At 37.2% G+C, this 26,045-nt stretch overlaps 1 long non-coding RNA gene across 1 annotated transcript; it reads left to right on the forward strand.

The window, feature by feature from the left end:
• The first annotated feature begins 784 nt into the window (after window positions 1-784).
• Window positions 785-15,866, forward strand: LOC131252132 (uncharacterized). Its single transcript, XR_009174206.1, has 6 exons — window positions 785-1,107; window positions 1,472-1,595; window positions 14,214-14,276; window positions 14,387-14,485; window positions 14,688-14,804; window positions 15,793-15,866. It is a non-coding gene; the product is annotated as an uncharacterized LOC131252132 (long non-coding RNA).
• The last annotated feature ends 10,179 nt before the right edge of the window (window positions 15,867-26,045 follow it).

Here is a 26,045-nt window from a genome sequence, read left to right on the forward strand (position 1 = left end):
TTCAAAGGCTTATTGAATATTTTTAATGCACTTTTATGAGATTTCTAATATCACTGATTAATCTTTTTAATGCCCTGCCAAAATGTGATGGTGTTGATGATTATGTGAACAATAACTAAGTATTTGTTAAGAAAATGTATGGTTATTTGAATTGGTTCTGAACCATCTAGATGGTTTGAATTGGTTTTGATAATGGATTTGAACATTTTTGTTGTCAGCATGGTATTCACATCTTGAATGCTCCTTTTTATTGCATCATCTAGGCAGGATTAATCTGAAGAAATATATAGATTATAGAGCATTCTACTTATTTTATTGTACTTCTAAATAAATGTTTAAGTACCTTCATCATATGAACCTCATTTTATAGTTCCATATCCAAGTATGAATGCCACTTCAATAACATCCATTGATTTTTTATTTTTTTTTGAGTGGACAAATCTAGTTCTCTTCACTGAGTTTTTTAACAATCAGATTCCTGCTTAATTGGAACATTATATTAATTTAGCAAGCGACATCCTCACAGGTTGTTGAGTTAGTTTTGGGAAAAAAAAAGTGATATTTCAGGCATCTCAAAAGCCATTACATATCTCTGTGGTCATTCTTAACAAAGTTTTGAATGTTCCCTAGCCCTACTAATACTACAACTGATTCATGATATGTTAGATTATCTTATTTAATTTAGTTTTAGTATTATTTTTTTTCCAAGTCCTGTATGTGGTATTCCATTCCATAGCTTGTGCTTTTGACAGAAATTTGATTACTTGACATTAGGTTTTCGAAGGATAGTTTGGGTCTCAGGGATCTTCTTTTCTAAGTATGAAATGCTGATTATACATGGTTTAATGGTTATCTTGAGTAAAATTTGATTCAAGGTTGTTGTAGATATCAATCTTTTCTTTGTTGTTTACTTTTTGAAGATGATGTAGTTGATTGTCTGATAGTCTTGGGTTTTGATTCTAGTATTAGCTATTTACTTGCTTTCTTGATTATATGGTTCATGCAATTGAATAGCTTCTCTGTTTTTTTTTTTTTAGCAAGGTGTATTGGGAATTATTCTTGGAGGCGGATGTAGGTAATATGAATCTATCAACGTATCTGATGTAGGTAATATGAATCTACCAATGTATCCGTCCTAAGCTTTTAATCTGCAGGGCCACAAATTTGGTAAAGGACTTGCCTTGGAATTCTAAACATTGCACTAATCAAACAATCTCAATTCTTAACCATGTCAGCCATTGAATTCTGATTGCTGACCATTTTCTTTTTAATTCTCTATTTGATAGCCACCACTGAGATGTTTAAGGTCATTTGATAAGTGGGATCTGTTCTATCCACAACATCCCAATTTTGGGTTGGTCTGCGTTAGCCCGTCATTTCTTGTGTTTGGTGGATGAGTGACCGTCATTTAAGAAATGGAGTCCCATTGTTGCATAACTTCCAAGCATTGATCTTAGCCTTTGTGTTGTAGTGGATGGATAGTGTCCTATCCCGAGGTGATGAAGTTGATTTCTTCCACGACAAGTTTCGTTGTCCAGTTTATGTCAAGGATGTCGTGAATGTCATACAAGCTTTGACTAAGATGTGGATTTCAGGTATGGATACAACAAGGCATTTTACTCTCTCTCTCTCTCTCTCTCTCTCTCTCTCTCTCTCTCTCTATATATATATATATATATATATATATATATATATATATATATATATATATATATATATATATAAGGAAAAGGTACTATGCGGTCAAGCTCATGGGATAGAGGGTGTGTGAATAGGACTATGCCAAATTAAAAATAAATACAACGGAATATGAAACAAGGAATAGATAACACATACACCAATCACAATATAGGAATGGAAAACAACTTAAAATAGAGAAATTTAAACAAAAATTGTTCTAAGGACAACCTTACACCAAAAACCAAAGTTTATGCTAGGACAACCTTATTTCTAGAACAAATAGAGAAACTGAAGCTCAACGCAATAAAGAGATAGCAAAAATATAATGTTGAAATGTAAATCTAAATTATTATAACATTCCCCACTGTGCTTGAAATGAAATGATTACAACATTCACATTCACACATACATTCCACAATTCAGAATGATAAAAGATAGGAAATATAAATCACACATCCACAACACAAAGAATTATAGTGGTTCGCTTGTGTGTTCACCAACTGTTAAACAACAGCCACACAGAATGCTACTCCACTCCTAATATCCTCAGATAGGGGATATTAACATTCACTATCAAATAGGTTTTCACAGGTTCACCAAAAACCTTCACAATTGTGTCTTTTTCAAAGGGCTTACACAATTCAAAAACCCTCACTTCTGAGTTTACTAGCTCTCCTCAGATAACAAACAACTTTAAGATTTTTCTGGCTTAACCTCATATAAAACTAAACAATGTAAATTACACAAATTGTAAAAAACCTAATTTTCTCCTTCATTGTAGCGCCCAGAAGAACCAAGTCGGAGTAGAGATTTGAATGTCAAAGTTTAATGTCCAATACTCACTTTATAATGGTTCTAGGTTCTAATAGATTTTAAATTAAAACAAAAGGGCTAGCTCTAATTGATTTTGATTCCATAAAAAGGAAAACAACAATTCCTCCTTTTAGATTAGATTAGAATACAAGAAACAAAATCAATTAAGAAAGCTAAAGAAAGAGAATATTAAATATGCACACTTAGCTTAAATGGAGCACTGACTTATCTCTCAGAAGATCGAATTAAATTAACTTGAATTACCTTTTTTTTCAATGAAATAATTCTAAGATTCGTGCTCTATTTATAGGTGAGCAAATCATGTCTTCGACTGGTCATAAAACCAACAGATAATTGAAAATTCGAGCGCGATAAGATTTGGCAGTTTTACGATTGGTCGTAGGTGGTCTACGACTGGTCATAGGTTGTTTAATTTCAACGTTGTTCTTTGATTCATAGGTTTACGACTGGTCGTAGATGCAGCGACATTGTTCCCACAACTGGTCGAACAGTCCCTAGGACTAGTCGTAGCCTAACAAAAAATATTTGAATTTTGTAACAAACTTACGACTGATCCAGGAATTTCTTAGACAGGTCAAAGCAGTGCTAGGACTAGTCTAACAAAGTCCAAGACTAGTCTTAGAACCGACCAAATGCACATATAAAAAACATATGAATTATGTATCCAAAATGACCTACTCTAAAGGTCAACCTAAGGTCAATCATACCTCAGGAGTGAAGTAAGGACATTGAACATAGGAAACAAGTGACCTTTGAAAGTAGTGAATCTTGAAGTCTTGATGGAGCTCAAACTTGAAAGCTTCTTGAGATCTTGAGGTAGAACTTGAAAGCATCTTGAGATTTTTGACTTGTGAATAGTGCTTGTCAACCTAAGTTGATCTTGTATAGAGCATTTTTTTAACAGATGCAAGCTTCATAACAGTGTCTTTGGCACCACAAATTTGACAACATAAAGGGCTATAAATTATGGCACTTACAATCTCCGCTTTTGTCAAATTAGTGACGAACCACACTTTCACGATATGTTACATAATACAGAATATCTGATTAAAGAATCATGCACCAGTTATTATCAACCAGCATCCCGCAGACTTGTAAATTAATATTCAGTCCACCTTTGTACACTTCTGCTCACACCTCTGAACATACTCCCCCTGAGTAACATACTCATAAAACACCATACAATACACTGCTACTCCTTCTGCTACTCCTTCTGCTACTCCTTCCTCATGACAACATCCATATCCATATACATATCCATAACATATCCATACTCCCCCTTTTTGTCACAATAGGACAAAGGAAGCACAGAACAGATGGCTGAGGAGAAATAATCAATGAGAAGTATGAGAGGTAACTAGTCAAGATATGAGAACATAGCATAAGCAACACACATAATTCATAGACTGAGCTAAGTTAAAGAGAGTAACAAACTCAAAACAAGTTAGGAGTAATAAAGTTATTACAAACCAGTAAACTTAAAAATACTAATCTGACCCAGATGAAGGAGCAGGAATGGAAGGATCAAGTTGATGCATACCTTTGTTCAAGCGCCTAAGATATTTGCGCATATATTTGAACTGTAAATCATGGGCAACAGACATGTTTTCCATTTTAACATTTAGACCCTCAACTTTATCTTCCAATGCACTCAGACATGCATCAAATGAAGAAGGCTCGTAATCTGGATCATTTGTAGAATCGGACTCAAGCTCTTCAAAAATATCATCCATGTTAATATCATCAGGAGGAAGATCACTAGCTTCTTCCTCATGTATAGCTTCATACCGCCAACACCATCACCTTGGCTAGGAAGGTAATCCAGTTTCATCTTATTGATATTGGAATTGTTAAATATCAGATGATGGATAAGGGCCTCTCCAACTGGCATGTCAACTGACATATGTGTAGCCAACACAGTCATCAAATATCCAAAAGGACTGTCACTATGACTAGGATGGAGATGAAACTGAATGATGAAATGACAAATCAAAGATGGTAAACAAATGTTAACACCTCTAACAACAAAATGAAGAATACGAACCATGAAGGACATCAATTCAGATTTGTTACCCGACCGAGGAAACAAATGAGACACAAAGATTTTGTGATGAATTCTGTATTTGGGTAACAAATACCTAGAGGGAAACGCATTCCTTTTATGCGTCCATTATACATCTAAATTGCATAAGTCATTAGTCAACATACGTTTTTCAGCAACAGAGGGTTTATCATATGAAGTATGGATAGGAATACCCTCATCATTCACTGGAATATCCATAAGGGCTGAAATCAAATGTCGATCAACTTCAAAAGGCCCTTCTCTTGTGGAGATAGAACAAGTTAAATTTTTCAGGGAGAAAGCGCATATGCATGCAAACATGGATTAGGCAATGGACCGGTATGCTAACCCACCCCAAAGCAATAACTTATTCCAACCTACAGATTGGAGCATAGGAAAAATATCAAAAGGAGCAATATGATTAATATCAACTGGATGCTCAACAATGACATTACGCAATTTGATGTCTCGAACATAAGATGGATCGTCCTCAAGAGCCCTAAGATGATGCTTAGTGATAGGGACTGATCTGGAAGAGGAAGACGGACGACGGGACGTCGATTTTCTTCCTTTAGAAGCCATATGTAATAAAGATTTCAAGAATATAGAGAGTTGCAAAGGATTGAGAAAAGGGTTTTCTCAAATCAGATTTTTCAAAAGAAAAACCCCAAATCTCAACTAAATTCGAAATAGACAACTCCAAGAGAGAAATAGAAGCAATCTAGACACAAATCTACAAGAAAAATGCAAATGGAGCACTAACCTTGAAGATTTTGGAAGATGGGTTCGACTAGTCGTGTGTCGGCTCGTTGGAGAGTGAAGTTGAAATGAAGAAGAAAGTGATTTCCCCCAAAATTTAAGTAAATCCACGCGATTCACGATTGGTCATGGATATACACGACCGGTCATAGCACGACTGGTCGTGGATACTCACGACTAGTCGAGTACAGGCAAAAAATCTGATTTTTACATATTTTTCAAGATTTGAAAACTAAACTAGCAAATATATACAATATGATACAAATAGGCATAATTAATCATTTTAAAATGCACATGCCGAGATCAAATTTCATTTTGTTAAACCTGGTTTTGTCGAGCAATTTAGTGAAAATATTAGCACGTTGATTCTCGGTAGGGATATATTCCAAAGATATAACCTTTTCTTCAACTAATTCCCGAATATAATGAAATCTAATATCAATGTGCTTAGTACGAGAATGCTGAATTGGATTTTTTGAAATATTTATAGCACTAGAATTATCACAGTATAATAACATAGAATCCTGTTTAATTCCTTAATCACTTAACATACGTTTCATCCAAACAAGCTGAGTACACGCATTACCAGCTATGATATATTCAACTTTAGCTGTTGAAAGTGATATAGAACTTTGTTTCTTGCTAAACTAAGAAACTAAATAGTTTCCAATATAAAAACAACCACCACTGGTTGATTTTCGATCATCAAGATTACCAGCCCAGTCAGCATCCGAGTACCCAGCTAATTGAACACTAGTCTCATGAGGATACCAGAGACCGAGATTAATAGTACTTGCGACATATCATATAATCCGCTTGACAGCAGTCAAGTGCGACTCTTTAGGTTCAGACTGATATCTAGCGCAAATACCAAAATTTAGAGCGATATCTGGTCTACTGGCAGTTAAATACAATAGACTACCAATCATACTCCGATATAGTTTCGGATCCACATTTTTACCTGCAGAATCTTTTGAGAGTTTCAAGGTTGTACTCATAAGAGTATCAAAGTTCTTACCATTCTCAAATCCAAATCTCTTAATCAAGTTCATAGCATATTTAGATTGAGAAATGAACATTCCATCAGGTTTTTATTTTACTTGCAACCCAAGGAAATAATTCAATTCCCCAACCAAGCTCATTTTAAACTGAGATTTCATCAAATCTGCAAACTCAATAGTCATGTTAGTACAGGTAGATCCATAAATGTTATCATCAACATATATTTGTACTAATAAGATGTGATCCTTATATTTTTTAATAAACAGAGTTTTATCAACACATCCCATTTGAAAATTATGGCGTAATAGAAACTTTGTTAGTTTCTCGTACCATGCCCTAGGAGCTTGTTTTAAACCGTAAAGTGCCTTTTTAAGACGATACACATGATCCGCATTTTTGGGGTCTTCAAAACCCATTGGTTGCTCAACATAAACTTTCTCATGCAGATCGCTATTTAAAAATGCACTTTTCACATCCATTTGGTAAATCTTAAACTTTCTAAAACACACAATGGAATAAAGAGTCTGATTAATTCAAGACGTGCTACTGGTGCAAAGGTTTCATCATAGTCAATACCTTCAATTTGAGTGTAACCTTGTACCACTAGCCTAGCCTTGTTTCTAATTATATTGCCAAGTTCGTTAGACTTATTTTTGAAAATCCATTTGGTTCCAATGATATGTTTATCTTTAGGTCTAGGTACGAGATACCAAACATCATTTCTCACAAATTGGTTAAGTTCTTCTTGTATCGCAACAATCTAGTTTTCATCAGCAAGAGCTTCTTTTACGTTAGATGGTTCTATCTAGGATGTAAAACATACATAATTACATATATCCTCAAGTTGTCTACAGGTACGAACACCAGTGAGAGGGTTTCCAAGAATCTGTGTGGTTAGATGATCTTTAACAGTCCTCAGTTCAGAATCAGTCTGATTAGATGAAGTATCAGATTTATCAATTACTAGTATTTCATCATTATCTAAACTTGAGACTGGTGTATTTAAGTGATCATCAATGACTACATTGATGGACTCTTGAATCACATCGGTCCTTTTGTTCAGAACCCTATAAGCTCAACTGTTTAAAGAGTATCCTAAAAAGATCCCTTCATCACTCTTCATATCAAACTTTCCCAGATTTTCACAATCTCATAGAATATAGCACTTGCTGCCAAAAACTCGAAAGTATTTGACAGTAGGCTTTTTATCGAACCACATTTCGTAAGTCGTTTTATTATTACCTTTACCAATGTAAACCCGGTTAATAATATAGCAAGCTGTATTGACTGCTTCAGCCCAAAGATTCTTAGAGAGCTTCATACTATTCAACATGACATTAGCCATTTCTTGAAGCACTCTATTTTTCCTTTCAACTATACCATTTTGTTGTAGAGTTTTAGGCGCTGAGAATTCATGTAATATTCCCTGGTTGCTACAGAACTTCTTAAAACCGCTATTCTCAAATTCAGATCCATGATCACTACGAATCTTACTGACTTGAGAACCTTTTTCAGTTTGAATCCTTTTAAGAACCTTTTTTAATTCTTCAAGGGTTTCTGATTTGTCCCTTAAGAAGACAACCCATGTATATCTGGTAAAGTCATCTACTATTACCAAAATATATCTTTTGCCACCTCGACTTTCCGTCCTGGTAGGTCCTACTAGATCCATATGGAGAAGCTCGAGTGGTCTTGATGTGGTATTGAAATTCACCTTTTTGTGTGAGTTCCTTGTTTGTTTGCCAATCTGGCATTCACCACATATTTTATCTAATTTTTATAGTTTAGGTAGACCTCTTATAAGTTCCCATTTGCTCAATCTATATAGATTTCGGTAGTGTACATGTCTAAGATGTTTGTGCCATAAGTCAGTCTCATCTGTATGAACCATGTAACAGGATTGATTAGATGAGCTGGATTCGCTAACAATATAGCAGTTTTCAGACGATCTACATCCAGTTAGTATTACTGAACTCTTGTTGTTTAGAATCTCATAGCTTTAATTAGAAAACCGTACACTATGGTTATTGTCGCATATTTGAGATATGCTAAGCAAGTTATGTTTTAGACCTTCAACATATAAAATATTTTTAAACAAAGGAAGGTTATAGAGTTGAACAGTACCTTGGCCCATAATCTTGCAGTTGCTGCCATCACCAAATGTGACTGAACCATCAGTCCTGTCTTTGAGGTCGGTGAATAAACCTTTATCACCAGTCATATGCCTTGAGCATACACTGTCTAGGTACCATTTTGAATGGCTTGTTGCTTTGAAAGCAGTGTGAGTAACCAAGCAGGCAACTTTACGAACCCATTTAAGAACTATTTTGGGTTTAGGAGTATAGTTGGTCTTCTTCTGACTGATGTTGTAAGAATGACCTACTGAGTTAGATTTTAAGAGCTCCTTGAGTAAATCTCTATCTTTCCAGCAAGTGGGTTTTGGTTCTGATTTTTAGAAAGTTGACATGGCTGCTTTTAGGTTTTTGAAAAGTTTTTATATTTTTAGAAAAACTTTGATAAGTACTTTTTCCTTTTGAATTTGAGGACTCTCCTTTCACAAACTTGGGAGGAGTATACTTTTGATTAGGAGTTGTATTCTTATCATAGCCCAATCCGGATCGATCGTCACTTTTTCTTGATCCGGATAATAGTTTTTCTAACTTTTGATCTCCTTGGGCATACCTCCATGTATCCTTTAAACTCAGAAGAGAAGATACTTCATTTTTAAGTATCTCATTTTCAGATTTCAGATTTTCAATCAACGAGGTTTTGAATTCTAAATCGCATTTTAATTTTTCAAAACAATCTGAAATTTGTGATTTTTCTAAAACAAGTGATCCAAAACATTCTTTGAGTTTAAAAAACTTTTCTTTTTGAATTTTAAGTTTGACAGCAATTTTACAACTTTCCTTGTATAGGGCATTGTAAGCATCTTGAAGATCATCTTCATTTTCATAATCACTATTCAGATTTTCTTCGCTAGTTGAATCATCGTGATCTGAAAAAGTGAATTTGGCTAGAGTCATAAGGGCTTTAACTTCACTGCCCGACTCGGTTTCAGAATCTTCTGATTCGGAAGAACCTTCAGAATCAGAATATTCATCCCAAGTAGCTAACATACCCTTTCTTCTTGTTTTGTCCTTTTTAGGACATTTGTTTGCTAAGTGCTCATACTCTTGGTAGTTGTAACATTGACTATCTTTCAAAGACTTCCAACTTTTAGATATAGGTTTAGATCTTTTCTTATCATTTGATTTTTGAAAATCTACCCTTTTCTTGCTTTTGAAAATCTTGTAAAATTTCTTCGCTAAAAGAGCCATATCATCTTTAGAATTTTCTAAATCCGAGTTTTCTTGAGAAATAACTTTAGAAGATTTGAGAGTAATGGATTTACTTTTAGGAGCTTTAAAGTTTAACTCATAGGTTTGTAAAGAACCAACTAGTTCTTCTACCCTCATATTATCCATATCACGAAGTTCCTGGATTGCGGTTACCTTAGAGTTGAACCATTCAGGAAGTGAGCATAGTATCTTTGCACACACTTTACTTTTTGGAATTTTATCGCCAAGACCCCACATTGAGTTCACAATGTCATTTAATCTAGTGTAAAAGTCCATAAACATTTCATTTTCCTCCATATGAATTTCTTCAAATTTGGTTGTAAGGAGTTGGACTTTAGATTTTTTGACAATTGTAGTACCCTCATGTGTCATTTCTAATATATCCCAGGCTTGCTTTGCAGTATCACAGGATATGATTCTTTTGAACTCATTCGGTGATAGTGCACAAGTAATTGCATTTAGTGCTTTTGCATTGGCACTACTTTCATTTTTCTGAAGGGTGGTCCATGAGAAATATGGTGTTATTCTCATTGATTTTGAACCATCAATACCAGTCACTTCAGTGGTAGGTGGGTTCCATTCAGTCACTGTGGCTTGCCACACACTCTCATCCATTGATTTGAGGAAGGTCCTCATCCTGGCTTTCCAATAGGCATAATTGGAGCCATCAAAGGGTGGAGGCCTAGTGATTGATAGGCTATCAAAATTTGACATCTTATATATAGCTTAGATCGTTAGCTTAGGAATTAAATCCAAATAAAAAGCAATAAGAGCGAGCTATTAAGCTCTGATACCACTTGAAATGACCAAGCTATATGTCCTAGAGGGGGGGGGGGGGGGGGGGTGAATAGGACCATGCCAAATTAAAAATAAATACAGCGAAATATGAAACAAGGAATAGATAACACTATACACCAATCACAGTATAGGAATGGAAATCAACTTAAAATAGAGAAATTTAAATAAAAATTATTCTAAGGACAACCTTACACCAAAAACTAAAGTTTATGCTAGGACAACCTTATTTCTAGAACAAACAGAGAAACTGAAGCTCAACGTAATAAAGAGATAGCAAAAATATAATGCTAAAATGTAAATCTAAATTATTACAACATTCCCCACTGTGCTTGAAATGAAATGATTAGAACATTCACATTCACACGTACATTCCACAATTCAGAATGATAAAAGATAGGAAGTATAAAACACACATCCACAACACAAAGAATTATAGTGGTTCGCCTGTGTGTTCACCAACCGTTAAACAACAGCCACACAGAATGCTACTCCACTCCTAATATCCTCACACAGGGGATATTAGCGTTTACAATCAAATAGGTTTTCACAGGTTCACCCAAAACCTTCACAATCGTGTCTTTTTCAAAGGTCTTACACAATTCAAAAACCCTCACTTCTGAGTTTTCTGGCAATCCTCAGATAACCAACAACTTTGAGATTTTTCTGGCTTAAGCTCAAATAAAACCAAACAATGTAAATTACACAAATTGTAAAATACCTGATTTTCTCCTTCGTTGTAGCAGCCCAGAAGAACCAAGTCGGAGTAGAGATTTGAATGTCAAAGTTCAATGTCCAATACTCACTTCATAATGGTTCTAGGTTCTAATAGATTTTAAATTAAAACAAAAGGGTTAGCTCTAATTGATTTTAATTACAGAAAAAGGAAAACAACAATTCCTCTTTTCAGATTAGATTGGAATACAAGAAACAAAATCAATTAAGAAAGCTAAAGAAAGAGAATATTAAATATGCACACTTAGCTTAAATGGAGCACCGACTTATCTCTCAGAAGACCGAATTAAATTAACTTGAATTACCTTTTTTTGAATGAAATAATTCTGAGATTCGTGCTTTATTTATAGGTGAGAAAATCATGTCGTCGACTGGTCTAAGGACCTCTACGACTGGTCATAGATCCAACAGATATTTAAAAATTCAGGCGCGATAAGATTTGGCAGTTTTACGACTGGTCGTAAGTGGTCTACGACTGGTCGTATGATCCCTTCGACTGGTCGTAGGTTGTCTAATTTCAACTCTGTTCTTTGAGTCGTAAGTCTACGACTGGTCGTATATGCAGTCGACACTGTTCCTATGACTGGTTGAATAGTCCTCAGGACTAGTCGTAGCCTAACAGAAAATATCCGAATTTTGCAACAAACTTACGACTGACCCAGGAATTTCTTAGACAGGTTAAAGCGGTGCTAGGATTAGTCGAATAAAGTCCAAGACTAGTCTTAGAACTGACCAAACTCACATATAAAAAACATATGAATTATGTATCCAAAATGACCTACTCTAAAGGTCAACCTAAGGTCAGTCATACCTCAGGAGTGAAGTAAGGACATTGAATATAGGAAACAAGTGACCTTTGAAAGTAGTGAAGCTTGAAGTCTTGATGGATCTCAAACTTGAAAGCTTCTTGAGATCTTGAGGTAGAACTTGAAAGCATCTTGAGATTCTTGACTTGTGAACAGTGCTTGTCAACCTAAGTTGATCTTGCGTAGAGCATTTTTTTCACAGATGCAAGCTTCATAACAACGTCTTTGATGCCACAAATTTGACAACACAAATGGCTATAAATTATGGCACTTACAAAAAGGTACTATGCGCTCAACCTCACTATAAGCTCCCGTGAGGTCGAGCTGTGTGGGCCCCATCGTGATGCTTGTCGACCATCAACACCGTGCATTTGATGGGTCCCCTCTAAATTATGGGATATCCCAAAAATCAGCCTTATACGAAACTCAGGTGGGCCATACCATCTAAAATCATGTGAAGACATGCCAAAAACATATAAAAGCACTTGGTGGGGCCCACCTGAGTTTTGAATGCTGCTGAAACTTGCTTTGAACCCTCATCCAAATGGGACACACATAATAGATGGGCTGGATTTGCAAACCACATCTCGGTGGGCCTAAAAAATGATTATGAATGTTTTAATGGTGCACGGCCCCTCCCCACTTCTGTATGTGGTGTGGCCCACACAAGTCACGGATTGACTTGATTTTTGAGACCTAGGCCCACGATGGAATGGTGCATCTGACTGATGGGGTAGATGTTCGAAACGCATCACAGTGGGGACCACACAACTCGACCTCATGGGACGATCTTGTGAGGTCGAGCGCATAGTACCTTTTCCCATATATATATATATGACATTTTGATTTGAGGTATTTACTTGCTCCTTGGTAAATGGCATAACTATCTTACACTCCCTAATAGAAATAATATTGAAGTTCACTTCCTCTCTCAAATTTGAATTTACCCCGATCTCCTATCCACTTCTTCAATCATTTCACGTTCAGAAGGAATGTGTGGACACTGGTTAGATGGGCTTCATAGCACATGTGCTAACTTGGCCCATGAGTGAGAGTTTTGATCCAAGCATCCCCTTGCCCAAAATTCAAACCAATGTACTTGTCATGTGAGCCACACTTTTATGAGAAAATGGAAAGTAAGAAGAACAAATCATTGGTCTATGTTTGGATATTCAACACATTCATGGCCTACTTTATGTGTGGACTAGATTGACTTTTGGTCTAATTGATGCTTGCACCTTACCTAATGAATGGATAGGATCTCAAACATGTGTCCCTCATGTGAGGGAGTACAATTAGCATCCCCTTCCACTTTTTTTGCTTCTTTCTTCCCCTTAAGGGCACACTCTTGCACTCTACTGCTCCTTTTAAAAAAAAAGAAAGATGAACAGAGGAATTATGTGATACATATCCCTCATCTTTCCACATTATACATGGGTTTTTAGTTTTGACTAGTGGGGCCCATGGTTTGGTAATGCACACCATTGGTTTGCTAAGTCCCACTATGCACAGTTCATTAACTCTGCAAAGATGCAGGCAAGTGGTGTAAATCCTCAAGGGAATAGGTACACAATTTTCAATTGTGTCTAATTCGTCATCCACAGCCATAGAGCAAAATGATTTATGTTCAAGACTGGCTATGATGGGCACAGTTCAAGGTCCTAACCATCAATTCAGTTGTCTCCAAGTGGACAATTAGAACGAAAAGAAAGTCTTTTTCTAGTTAACAACCTGATGGATTCAGGATCAATCTATGCAAAATTTTTATCATGGCCATCGGCGGGTGGCAGGATACATCATAGTGCTATTTTTTTAATCTATGTTGAATCATTCTTCATTGAAAAAAGGAAAGTGGAAAATGATAGAATGCTCGTGTGGAATTTATTCATTTAAATTCTCTCTCTCTCTCTCTCTCTCTCTCTCTCTCTGTGTCTATGTATTTATATAACAAAAATAGAACTGATCATTTCTTACAATATCAAAGAAAAGAGACTTTGATATTTAGATGATCTAAAGCAAAATCTCTTGTTTACAGGCTAGTGGCTTTCTCCCTACATCAAAGGCGAAGATATATGTTTTGCCTTTCTCACCTACTACACTTATCCTTTGCCATTTTCATTGAAATGAATTCCCTTTACCATCAACAATCATCATCTATTATAATTCTTAGAAGTGATCATTGCTTTCAAAATTTGTCAGATTTGAAGGACTTAATTCTATGAGGAAAAGTTGGGTTATTTTGAATTTGCGATGGAAATAACTGTTAATTTTTTATTTATTTAACATTTCATTTGTTTGTATCATCTTATTTATTTATTTATTTATTATTATTATTGTTTTATTTGGGAACTCTTATTTTTTCTATTTTGTAGGTGGAAGCTGATGAAGCATGTTTGAATGATCAAGGCAAATTGACTAAGCGGAACTCATTTCTTGAAGATGCATTTAATTCATCATGTGAAGGAATCATGGTAAAATCTCTAGATGTTGATGCTGGGTAGCCTTTGACCATTTTCCTGGTAGTGTTTGCTTAATGGACCATGCATTCCAAAAAGTTACCGAAAAACAGAACCGGTGTTCCCAACTCAGCTGAAATTTGCAACGAAATGCAGTCTTTAATACCCATGATTTTCTGAGGGATCTTTTTTTTTTTGGTGATATGGTGTGTTTCAGGGTTGTGCTTGCTAGGATATTGTATTATACTGGGCTAGAATGAACTTCGTCGACATTTACTTATGTCATGTCCAACTTATTTCAATCAATGACCATCTTGTTGGCTATCATCTTCAAGTATAACCCACTCATGTCAGCATTTTAAGTTAGGATTTGTTTTGATTCATATAACATATCAAATTTTGGCACTTTCCAAAGGATCATGTAGACTTTGTAATAAGTAGAAAAGCATTGGTTTTTGTTTTTGGGACATGGGTTTTGAAGTTTGGCGGATGAGATTAACTGAAAATACTCTTCCCCAATTCATTTTTTACTCAACTGTAGTACTTTTTTTTTTTTAATTCCCACATTTGTCTTCTTTTGCTATGGCTTACACTCAATGACAACGTTGTTGATCTCATAATATCTGCGTCCACCATCATGATTTACACGTTTGGGAAGCTTAGATCATGCACGTCTGCAATTATAGAAAATCTTATCTTGTCACCTTCATGGGCAGTTTTCTTTTTTATTTTTAATCATTGTAGCTTAATTTACATAAAATGGATCTATTTTTAATTTTGGTGTATGCTCAAGTTAGTTTGGTTCCAAGTCACTTGGGAATCTGGACTCTTGGAAAGGTCTTACTCTTGTATCTTTTATACAATCACACTTTTTATGGACATGTAAAAAAATGACCTGATCCATTTCTTTCATTAAATATGCCAACTGCATAACCTGTTCTCCCACTTATCATTGACTACCATTAACATAATATATGTAACTTACTCTGCCACTCATTTGTACTTTTTATGTTAATGTAGTCTGTGTTGTAAAATCTCAAATGAGTGGATGGTTAAATCACCACAAAATTGGTAGAGGCCTAGTATAATACGTAAATTCCAATATTCCAATCTTAGTGATATTTGAGAAATCTTGCATCCATGTTTGTTTCCATCAGATTAACTATCTAAATCTCCAAACCATGTCCTTTCAATTGTATGGAATAAGGTCATTTGGGCACTATTTCTATTTTGTGTAGGGTAGGAAACATTGGTGATTGACCATTAAAAATTTCTTGTGGGCCACAAAAGTTTTGGATCAAGCTGACTTTCCATTCATCTAGGTCTTTGTGGCCTTATCAATAGGTTGGATGGCAAATAAACATTCTGGTGGCGCTTAAAAAGTTTTTATTGACAGGTATTCAATCATAATTTCATGTGGCATGGTCCACTTTAGATATGAAGATACTTCATTTTTTCGATCATGCCCTAAAATGAGCTGTCAAACAGATGGGCTAGAGATGTAGGGAAAATATATCACTGTTGGCCCCACAGTTAGGGATCCACTAAAGCTGCACCCAATTAGCTGGAACCACACACTCTCCTTACTTTGCTCTTGTATTTAGTTTCTCTATATGATAGGTGTAGCATTGTCCTTTTAGTTGGGTGCTAGAGGGGTGGATATACAAACTTTTATTTTTTGAAATCAGATATTATATTTCCATCCATACAAAAAGCCAACTCCAAATTGCTGAGAGAAAGGCTAAGATGATGATGGATAACATTAGGATGTGAAAATCTTTAATGATTAATTATCGGAGTTAAATTGTACAAATGTAATTGACTTACATAGCATTTTTCCTTTAAAAATACTTATTTTCTCTCTCTCTCTCTCTCTCTCTCTCTCTCTCTCTCTCTCACTTGAACAACTCTTACTTTTGTTGTAATATTGATATATTAAAGGTTCTTTTAGATGTGCAGCTATCTTAGCTTTGAGTACAACAACTCACAATAAGCCAAACCTTACTAAGGGGCTTCTTCTAAATTATTGCCACTTTTATTTGACCAGACCGTTGTTAAGGTAAGATTTGCTTTGCATTTAAATTTTTAGACCAGTTATGTTATCGATGGGCTAATCTACTTATGGTTTAGTATCTCCCAACCCGGGTTAAGCTACCACATCACTTGATGGTACACTACACTAGATTGAGGCCTAACTTTTGAAGCTCACTGAAGGTTCTTTGTCTCATAACATGATCTGTTAGGCACATGTGGAGCTTGAGACAATTTGGCTCATGGAATAATGTGTTCACAAATTGAAAGGCTCTAAGACCCTACCCCGAGTATACATTTCGTTCCCCTAGGTCCCGCAGTCCTACCAGTCAAATTTCGATGACCCATGACCTGTGGATAGTGTTTGTAGTCATCCTTAAGTCGCATTATGTAGACCCAACCCGGATTGACCTGAAACCTATGCCATTATGTCCGCACCGACGCCGCGGTTCCAACGCCGCATCTCATCCATAAATTTGACATGTACATCTTGTGATTTCAACCCGAGCATTTCTTGGCCATTCATCATGTGGTGGGTCCCACTTCCTAGCCCTACACATTTTTCAAGGTGGGCCCACCTAGTTGTAATTTCCTAGAAAGCCTATACATAGCCTCTACCTAACCTAGCTACACCCATCATAGCCTAGCTTAGGTTTGCTTTTCTAGAGAGTAATCATTTGCCTTGATCCCCACCCCCAATTCTACATCATGAGGTTTCTCTTCCCTAACAAGGAGAGAAATCACGACATGGATATACCCTCTCTCTCCCTCTCTCTCTCTCTCTCTCTCTCTCTCTCTCTCTCTCCTTCTCATTCTTCTATTCTTCCTCTCTTCCTTGAAAAAAAAAAGTCCAAGCATTCTCCTCTCCTCCAGCCCCTTCTTCCCCAATATCCCCTCCATCTAGCCATTATCAACCCATCTACAGCCTTCAATCATCTTCCTCTTGAAGTCTAGAACTTGGATCTTAGAGTTTTGAAGGCCTTTTTCAAGGTGGGTGCCCCATCAAGATTCTTCATTTCTTATTATTTTTCCCTTTCTTCTTTTATTTTTTCTACATGCATGGAGGCATGTAGGACCCACCAATCCATGGTGAAGATCCTACATGGCTCCTAGGATGAGTCCATGGGCCTAGATCCTCCATATTTCCATCCATGGTGGGCCATTCTCCATGGACCCACTATGATGCTTTCTCCTTCTCATTTCTTGCACCCCATGGGCCATCTAGGCCTTGCATGCATGTGGGAAAAAGGATCCCTACCCTCCAGTAAGTTCCTTTGATGTATTATAGCATGTATGTATCATACAATGTAGTAGACGACGTGGATTTGGGTGTGGGAGGTCCATTAGTGGCGGGACCTTCCACCAATGGCCGATTTGCTTCTTCTCTCTCCCTTTCTCTCTATTTTTCTCTTGTGTATTCAGATGATGTGTGGCCCACCAAGGAGAGGTCAGCAACATCTCAGACCCTTACCTAGATGGGACGTCCAAGCCCACCTTAATTAGACATCCAAGTCCACCATGCATGCATGGTTTGGGAGGCCTTCAAAATGGCCTTTTCATAGAGGTCTGAGTGAACTGATGGGTTTGAAATTTTATTAAACTATCAAGGTGGACCCCACATGTTGAATCAGGGCCATAAACCCTTTGATTAATTTGTATGGGTTGAAATATGGACAACCTATGTTGCTGTCCAAATTTCGGGCCTAGTTGGAGCATGAGTTTTGAGCTACTATTTAGACCTGTTTGTAGGCCCTTTTATCCCAAATTTATTTAGGAGTTTTGTTGTGTGTGGATCCCACTTTGATGTGGAATGGGTCCCACACCCTATCTCCTATGATTGAGGCCCATGGGATGAGCTAAAGTAGGGTAACTGCCTAGAAATTTCTGGACGGTTTAGCAACACAACAAGGTGGAAATGTGCATGTTTACCTAATTTTCTGGAATAAGTGGGCCACCCCAGTGGACCCCACTTTTTTTCCATGAGTAGGACCACCATTCCCATAAATTTTCCAAGGGTTTGGGTAGGTTTAGGCCCACTCCATGAGGTCCCAAACATAGGGACAGTAAGATTTCTTCAACAACTAGATTTCTGTAACATGTATGGTTGCCATTTTATTTTAAAATATTTATCATTCTTATAAAAATTTAAAAATTTATTCTTGAGGTGGCCCACCCTTGCTGGGACCCACCTACAAGATCTGGGGCTATTTGGGCCACTGAAAATCAGAGTGTTGTGGCTGGACTGGCCCACCTGGCTAGACGTCCATGGTGATGACATCCAGTAAGGCTCATCGACCCACCTATTTGTGGCCCACCATGATGTGTGTTTTATCCACTTGTCCATCCATGGTGGGACCCACTTGGACGTGGCCCACGTTGGTGTTGAACGTCCAAGGTGGGGCCCACCATGTGCATTGCATAGGGATGGACGTCCAGCCCATTGGACTGCCCAGCCCATTGTGGGACGGCCCATGTAGGCTGCATGCTGGACCCTGGTCCAGCAGTATGGGCCACCTAATTCTTTGCGTCCCTTGGTATACTCCTATGTGGTACCCTCTGACCTTATTTTTGGACCACTTGGACTTGTGTCCCAATCAAATGAACATTTTTTGGGCTCTAGCAGGCCCATAAAGCTGGTGGAACAAAAAAATAATCCAGCAAGATGTTATAAATGTACGTGGCTTTTAGGATGAAGTTTTAAAGAGTGGAGCCCACCATATTGTGAGGACTTTGCAGGGATAAATTCATGCCTTTAATCCCCAAATTTCGGGCTTAATTAATGCACTCTTAAGGCCCACCATAGTTGGGTTATTTGGGTCCATGTATGTAATAAGATTTTTGGACTCTTTAGGCCCAAATGGGCTGGAACTTTCTAGATAGGCCCAGTGGACTTTTGTTCTATATTCCCCATGATATTGTGTTGGGTTAGTGGGCTGGATTATACGAGTGGTTGGGCCCTTGGCTACCCACTAAATCAACTATATCCTTGGGCTAGAATGTAGGATCAACTTGCTTGGCTAGAACATGATTATTGCCCATGTGGTTGGGGTAATGAGCTGCCCACTAGGCCCACCATAATATATGGATTTGGTGACCTTTATGCTAGGCCCTAACCTCCCTTATGGGCCCATAGTATTGCATAAGGGTTAGGCTATGTATGTTGCCCTTTGGACCTATGTATTGAATAGGCCTTGAGTCATTTATTTGAGGCCCAATATGAATGTATGTGGAATGTTATGGCTATCCATTTCTTATTCATGGTGATGTTTAGGCCTTGGGCCTTGATCCGTGATCGATTAGTGATGGGCTACCTTCTTGCAACAATAGTGGTTGAATGTCCACATTGGTGGCCCCAAGGTAGGCCCACTTACTTCTATGAGTGGTTAAAGGTCCACCATAGACCCTAGCTAGTCCTATTTCATTTACTTAGGCTCATGTCATTGTCCTTCCTTAGCCTTGTGGGCTACCCCAGACTATTGGGCCCCCACTAGAGGTTGATTCCTTATGGAAATTCGTCTAAGTACCTAAACCTAGTCCCTTATTGGATAGGCAGAGAGTACGACATCGTACATTGCCGCATGACGCATCTTGTTCATCTTCATGACTTATATACATCATTGTGTGCTTGGTTGGCATTGTATATGTGTGGTCGTGGTTGTTCCATTGGACAAGATATTATGGCTTCCCAGAGGTATGAAGTTCTCCTCTTGAGCACATAGGATGCTTGGAGCTGATGCATGACTGGTATGCATGATTCATGCATCTAGCATTTCATTACATGGTTTATATTCGCCCTTGCTTCATCAGGGTTGTAGCCTCTACAGGAGTATTATGGATGGTCGTATTAGACACTGGAAATATCTCTTGAGCATATAGGGCACTTAGGATGTCCTTGGGTGAAAGCTCCTAAACCTTCATAGTACCAAGAAGATGCCTCAACACTGAGACTGAGTGGAAAACATGAGCGCCCGAGTGCCTTATACCGTTAGGCCACATCTCTCACTATCGCGAGGTCGGTTGAGATGGGATGTGGCCTTATCCGCCTGAGTGAGTGGGCATAGCTAGGCTGAGTCTGACCATCTCATGAGTGGGTCTGCTACCGTCAAGCCTCTTGGTGATTGGTTGTCTACAGGCGGGTAGTGAGGTCTTTTATGCTCGCTTGACCATACGGGTCTTGGAAAGTGGCAGTCAGCTAGTAGTATACTTGACCCTGATGGTTTCCCTATAATGAAACTGTATATGATTTGTGGACTTAATATGATGACTGGCATATATTGCATTGCATTGCCATTGGCTATATAGGCCTTTTTTCTATATCGCCTAAGTATGGCGCCCAGTAGTCATGTATTTCTTTGCATAGCCTTAGTACAACTTGTTGCATTCATGATTGTCATAGCTTAGCCTTGGTATGACTGGTGGCATTAATAATGTTCATGGTTCATGCTGAGCTTTTGCATTCTCTGATATTTCTTTTCGGCACTAGTATTACACACACTTACACTGCCCTCTATGCTTTCTATAAGCTTATGCACGACTGATGCGTGCAAGTGATTCTAGGCAGCCGTAGTAGCTGAGGAGCTTTCGGAGCGTGTCGAGGACCTGTTGGAGTTTCTCTTATTCTGCTTATGTATTTCCCCTTTGAGCCTTGTACCTGTATAAAGTTTTAATTCCTAGAGGATTTGTGATGTGTTCCTATGGTTACTATCTATAGTTACTATGTTATGATCTTAGGCATGCTCTAATTGGATTCAGACTTATATTATAAATCCTCTTTGTGGGATCCTAGGTCAGAACTTGGTGAATGGGTGTCAGGAGTTGAGAATGGCGCACCACGGAGGCTATTGCGGCCGGAACCGACTATTGGGTTCCTTGTGAGTCTGGTCACAGGATCTGGGGCATGACAAAGGCTGCTTCAATTTGATGAATCTAATGTGGAGGACATGCTTCGGTTTGAAAATGTCTTTCTAGTAACTTTCCAACTATATTCCCATTAGTACCTTGCACTCGCACCTAACCCCATTCACATGAATGCTAGTTATTGGGCTGTTGTTATTGTATCAGTACCGGTTTTTACTTTTAGCGTTATCTTTAGATTTCTGATTTTAAATTCTTATTAGAGTTTTCATAGTTTTTTTTTTTTTTTTTTTTTTTTTTTTTGTCTTTGTTGTTGGCAATTGTGATGTTATATCTGTATTAGAGGTGATAGATTGATAACCTCTAACTAGCTATGGTGTTTTGAGTGATGGTAATAGATTTGTTAGATTTAGGTAATTGATTCTTTTTCTTATTTTCTACTGATCAATGCAGAGAGGCTTTGGTTGACTTGAAAGAAGCTGGGGCTACTTGGGTGCACCTTGATGAGCCAACGCTTGTGCTAGATTTGGACTTTCATCAACTGAAAGCATTTATAGATGCTTATTTATAGATGGAAGAGTCCTTATCTGGTCTGAAGGTTATTGTTGAGACCTACTTTGCTGATGTGCATGCCGGAGCATATAAGTCCGTTGGCATTTTATATCCAATATTATTAGTTCATCATGGTCAGCTTAATTTAGCCTTTCTTCACCATCTTTTTTGACCTGACCCAGTTCACTGACCTGGTTCATTGAAGGGCATCTTGACTATTGGGTTTGATCTAGTTTGTGGAGAGAAGACCCTTGAATTAATCGAGAGTTTAGGTTTTCCTTCCAGCAAGTATCTGTTTGCTGGAGTTGTTGACGGTCATAACATTTGGGCTAATGATCTCACAACATCTCTTAAGACGTTGAAAGCTCTTAAAAGCAAGGTTGGTAATGGTATACACATTTCATGAGTTCTAGATTTGTTAGAGATAAGTTGTCTATGATTTTGAAATCACTGACTATGTTGTTAACAAAATCAGCGAAATCATCTGTCACAATCTATGTTTACTTATTTTAGCACTGAAATGGTTTCTTAAGTTTGCTCTATCAAGTTAATGCCGTTTTTTCAGAATATCAGTTTCTATTTCTAATTTCTTTGGTCGTAGCCGCCTAATTCCTACATATTTTAGGTTTGGTTTTCATGTCTTTGTAACTGTGACTTTTCTAGTCTATCAAATTCACATGGACTATAGAACTCATGAATTTAATAGCCTTTTGTTTTATGCTACTAGATTTTATAATGTCATTATATTAGAAGTTTGTAGACCGTGAAGGCCATCTCATTAAATGAATACAGTTGTTTATATATATTTTTTTTCAAATCCTCTTTTAATTCATTGATTAGTTTTCATAAGAGGGCTTGATTAGTTTTTGAGCTCTTCTAAGCTTCCTTATCATTTCATTCATGTATGGCAGTGCAAACCTATGCTAAACTGTAGCTCTAATCCGAACTTGTGTGCAATCTGATTAAGTACATTAATGGTTCAATTTGATCAAGTGCATTAACATCTAATACTACAGTTAACATCTAATACTATCATATTTCTTTACAGGATAACATTGTCGTATTTATGGACCCTTGTGCTGCAATTCTTGTTCTTATCATCATTGGACTCTTATGCATGAGAATCAATGAGGTATCTTTTTAACACATGCCTCTTTTTACAAAGCTTTAATTTTTGTTGTTGCTTTTAGTAACTTGAATTGGAATACTTTTCTTTATTATTTCCTTGTCCACTTAAGTAAACTCCTATTTAAGCTTAACAATACTTCTTATTTCTGAATTATAACCATGTTTTGTTGGTTGAATATTTTTTTTATTAGATGAAAGAAACAAAAAGAAAATTACTGCTAATTTTTTTAATGCATGAAATTTTTTGATGGCTTTAGGTCATATTTTTCTAAAATATTGAAATCCGAGACGGTCCATAATCGTCCTTTTTTAAAGACGTTAAATGAACACTAGCGAAGGCCACAGAACGTTAGTGTTTTAGATGGTTTGTAACCGTCTAACATCAGAGACAGTCCATAACAAACCTTTTATTTGTCCATCTTTAATGACGGTTCATGATAGTCCTTTACAGACGATCCATAATCGTCCTTTTAACATCCATCTTTAATGACGGTCCATGACTGTCCTTTAACTAATATGATGTGGCAAAAATAAGATGGCCCATGCAATGGTTCAAAACTGTCATTTATTGAGTTTTGAGACGGTTTTTAGCTGTCATTTTTTTACTATCTTGGCATAGTGTTTGGGCACGATATAGGGGTTGACCTGAAACTCGGGTGGCCCATACAAGTTGAAATCTATGGGTTAGTTGTCTATTAGTATAACTCCAATGGTCAGATCATTTTGGTAATTTAACAATTAAGATTCTTAAGCTAAGGCCTTATTTTAAGGTGGGTCATGTAAATAAGAGGCCCACAAAATGATTTAGATAAAATCCTTAGTAGTTAATTGTAAGTTTTTGAAATCCGATGGTCTGATTGCTTTCGAATTGTTGATCTATATCAATCTAATGATTTGATGGCTTTCATTACTGGTTACAGATTAATTAATTAGTGGATCTATGAGTTTGGTCCTGATTATGGTGAATTGCAATCCAGTTTCGGTATGGCATGATGGTCCACCCTAAGAGTCAACGGTCAGATGACTTAATATTTGAATGAAGATTGTACTAGATGGTCAAGATGGATAGATTGAGGACTACTGGATGATGATGCATAAGGTGAGTCACGTGTGTTCCCACACACGTGTAAACTAATTTAGATCTTCATAGTAATACCTGAGTACTAAAAAGTACGGGGTGTTATAGATCCATAGTGACTAGATGGAATCTACACTTAACCAGGTGGGATCCATAGTGGCTAGTTGCAATCCACACTAGCTAGGTGCAATCCGCATTATCTATGCTTCAAAAACATTAAAAAAATAAATCCATGAAGCTCCTTTATTGTGCAATATTCTCATCATACCTGATGTAGAGTGGGTTGCAGACACTTTCATGGAAAAGATGGACTAGAGAAGGCTTGATCGGAGGTGGAATCGATTCAGACTATCAGGACCTTAAATCAATTGTTTCTCACAAACTGGGATGATTTTTTTGACATATTATATATGATTTTGGGGTAGGAGCACCTACTTAAGACAACCAACCTCATTACGCCAGGTTCCCCATGCGGAATTTATGAGATTCCATTAGATCAACCGTCAAAAGTCCCATTTAGTTTCATTTTTACTATAAATAGTAAGTTTTAATTTGAGTATACTTTAATCCTTTGAGTTTTAAAATTCGTGCCCACCCTGAAAAGGGGTTTTAAAAGTTAAGAGAATAACGTGGTCGGGACAAATTGGACATTTACTATTTGTAGCCAAAAATCATAAAGTCTAATAGGAATAGAGGTCATCTATAAATAATAAGTTTACTATTTATAGTAAGTCACATTTTTAGTGTGTTTAAGTTAGATTCTAAGTCTAAAACTCCATCATAGGTTTGAGTTTTGTGTTTAAAGAGTTGTAATTTTCTTTTTATCATGAATCAAAATTATTTCAAAATTATTAAGAATTATTCATACTTTTATCCCTCGTGGATTCGAGGAAGCTCTATGAGGAGTTTAGAGAGCTCTATGGATTTAAAGTAGATATCCCCTGAGGTAGACGGTGATCGACCTCATCACATCCCTCCCTGCATCAAGTGATATTAGAGAGAGGACTCCCTTGGGGCCGATAACAACTAATTAATAGTGGAATGGACCAAAATCTTACGGATGATGATCCATGAATTCAATATCTATCGAAAAGAATGAAAGCTTCCACATAGAGAGTCAGTTGACATGCAAGGGCTGCAAGTAACCCTCGAACCTATATCAGATGCGGTAATTCTTCCCTAAGCCCAAAGAAACGCTCAGCCACCCATGATCGTTGTACGAAACAACCTTATTTTCTGTAGAGCGCTTTCAGAGCAATTCGTAAGGCTATCCTAGATGAGTCGAACTCCAGCAACAAGGACATCAGTGGCGTTGATTCTGGACGGTTAGTCTATGGAGATGATCGACTAGATCGTGCTAAAAGAGACTATTGATGTAAGGCCAAACTTCCCATTTTAATGGTTTATTGTGTATAGAAGACTTCCTCAATTGGTTAGTCAAAATAGTGCATTATTTTGATTACGTGGACATGCTATAAGAGAAGAAAGTGAAGTTAGTTGCATTTAGATTGAAATATGGTCCTTCTGTATGGTTAGAGCAGTTAAACTCTCACGTACCCGATAGAACAAGGTGCCCATTTAATCATAGTCACAGATGAGATGCCTTCTTTGATCATGATTACTCCCCATTAATTTCAAGCAAGTGTTGTTCCAACAATAATAAAATTACCGGTAGGGGAATCTGACGGTTATAGATTACACCGAAGAATTCTAGTGGTTGGCGACGCAAATGATTTGTCTGAGACCGAATCACAAAACATAGCATGGTTCGTAGGCGATTTACGACCGACAATTCAGGAGCAAGTTCAGATGCACCTGGTCGAGACCATGGATGAAGTGGTTCATTTAGTAGGCAGGGTGGAAACACAGCTTACAAGAGTCCTTACTCAGCCTTATCCTTTAACTCAGGCCCTGATGATGGGTCCTATGCAG

The sequence above is a fragment of the Magnolia sinica genome, chromosome 7 (genome assembly GCF_029962835.1).
Source record: "Magnolia sinica isolate HGM2019 chromosome 7, MsV1, whole genome shotgun sequence".
In the NCBI taxonomy this organism is placed as follows: Eukaryota; Viridiplantae; Streptophyta; class Magnoliopsida; order Magnoliales; family Magnoliaceae; genus Magnolia; species Magnolia sinica.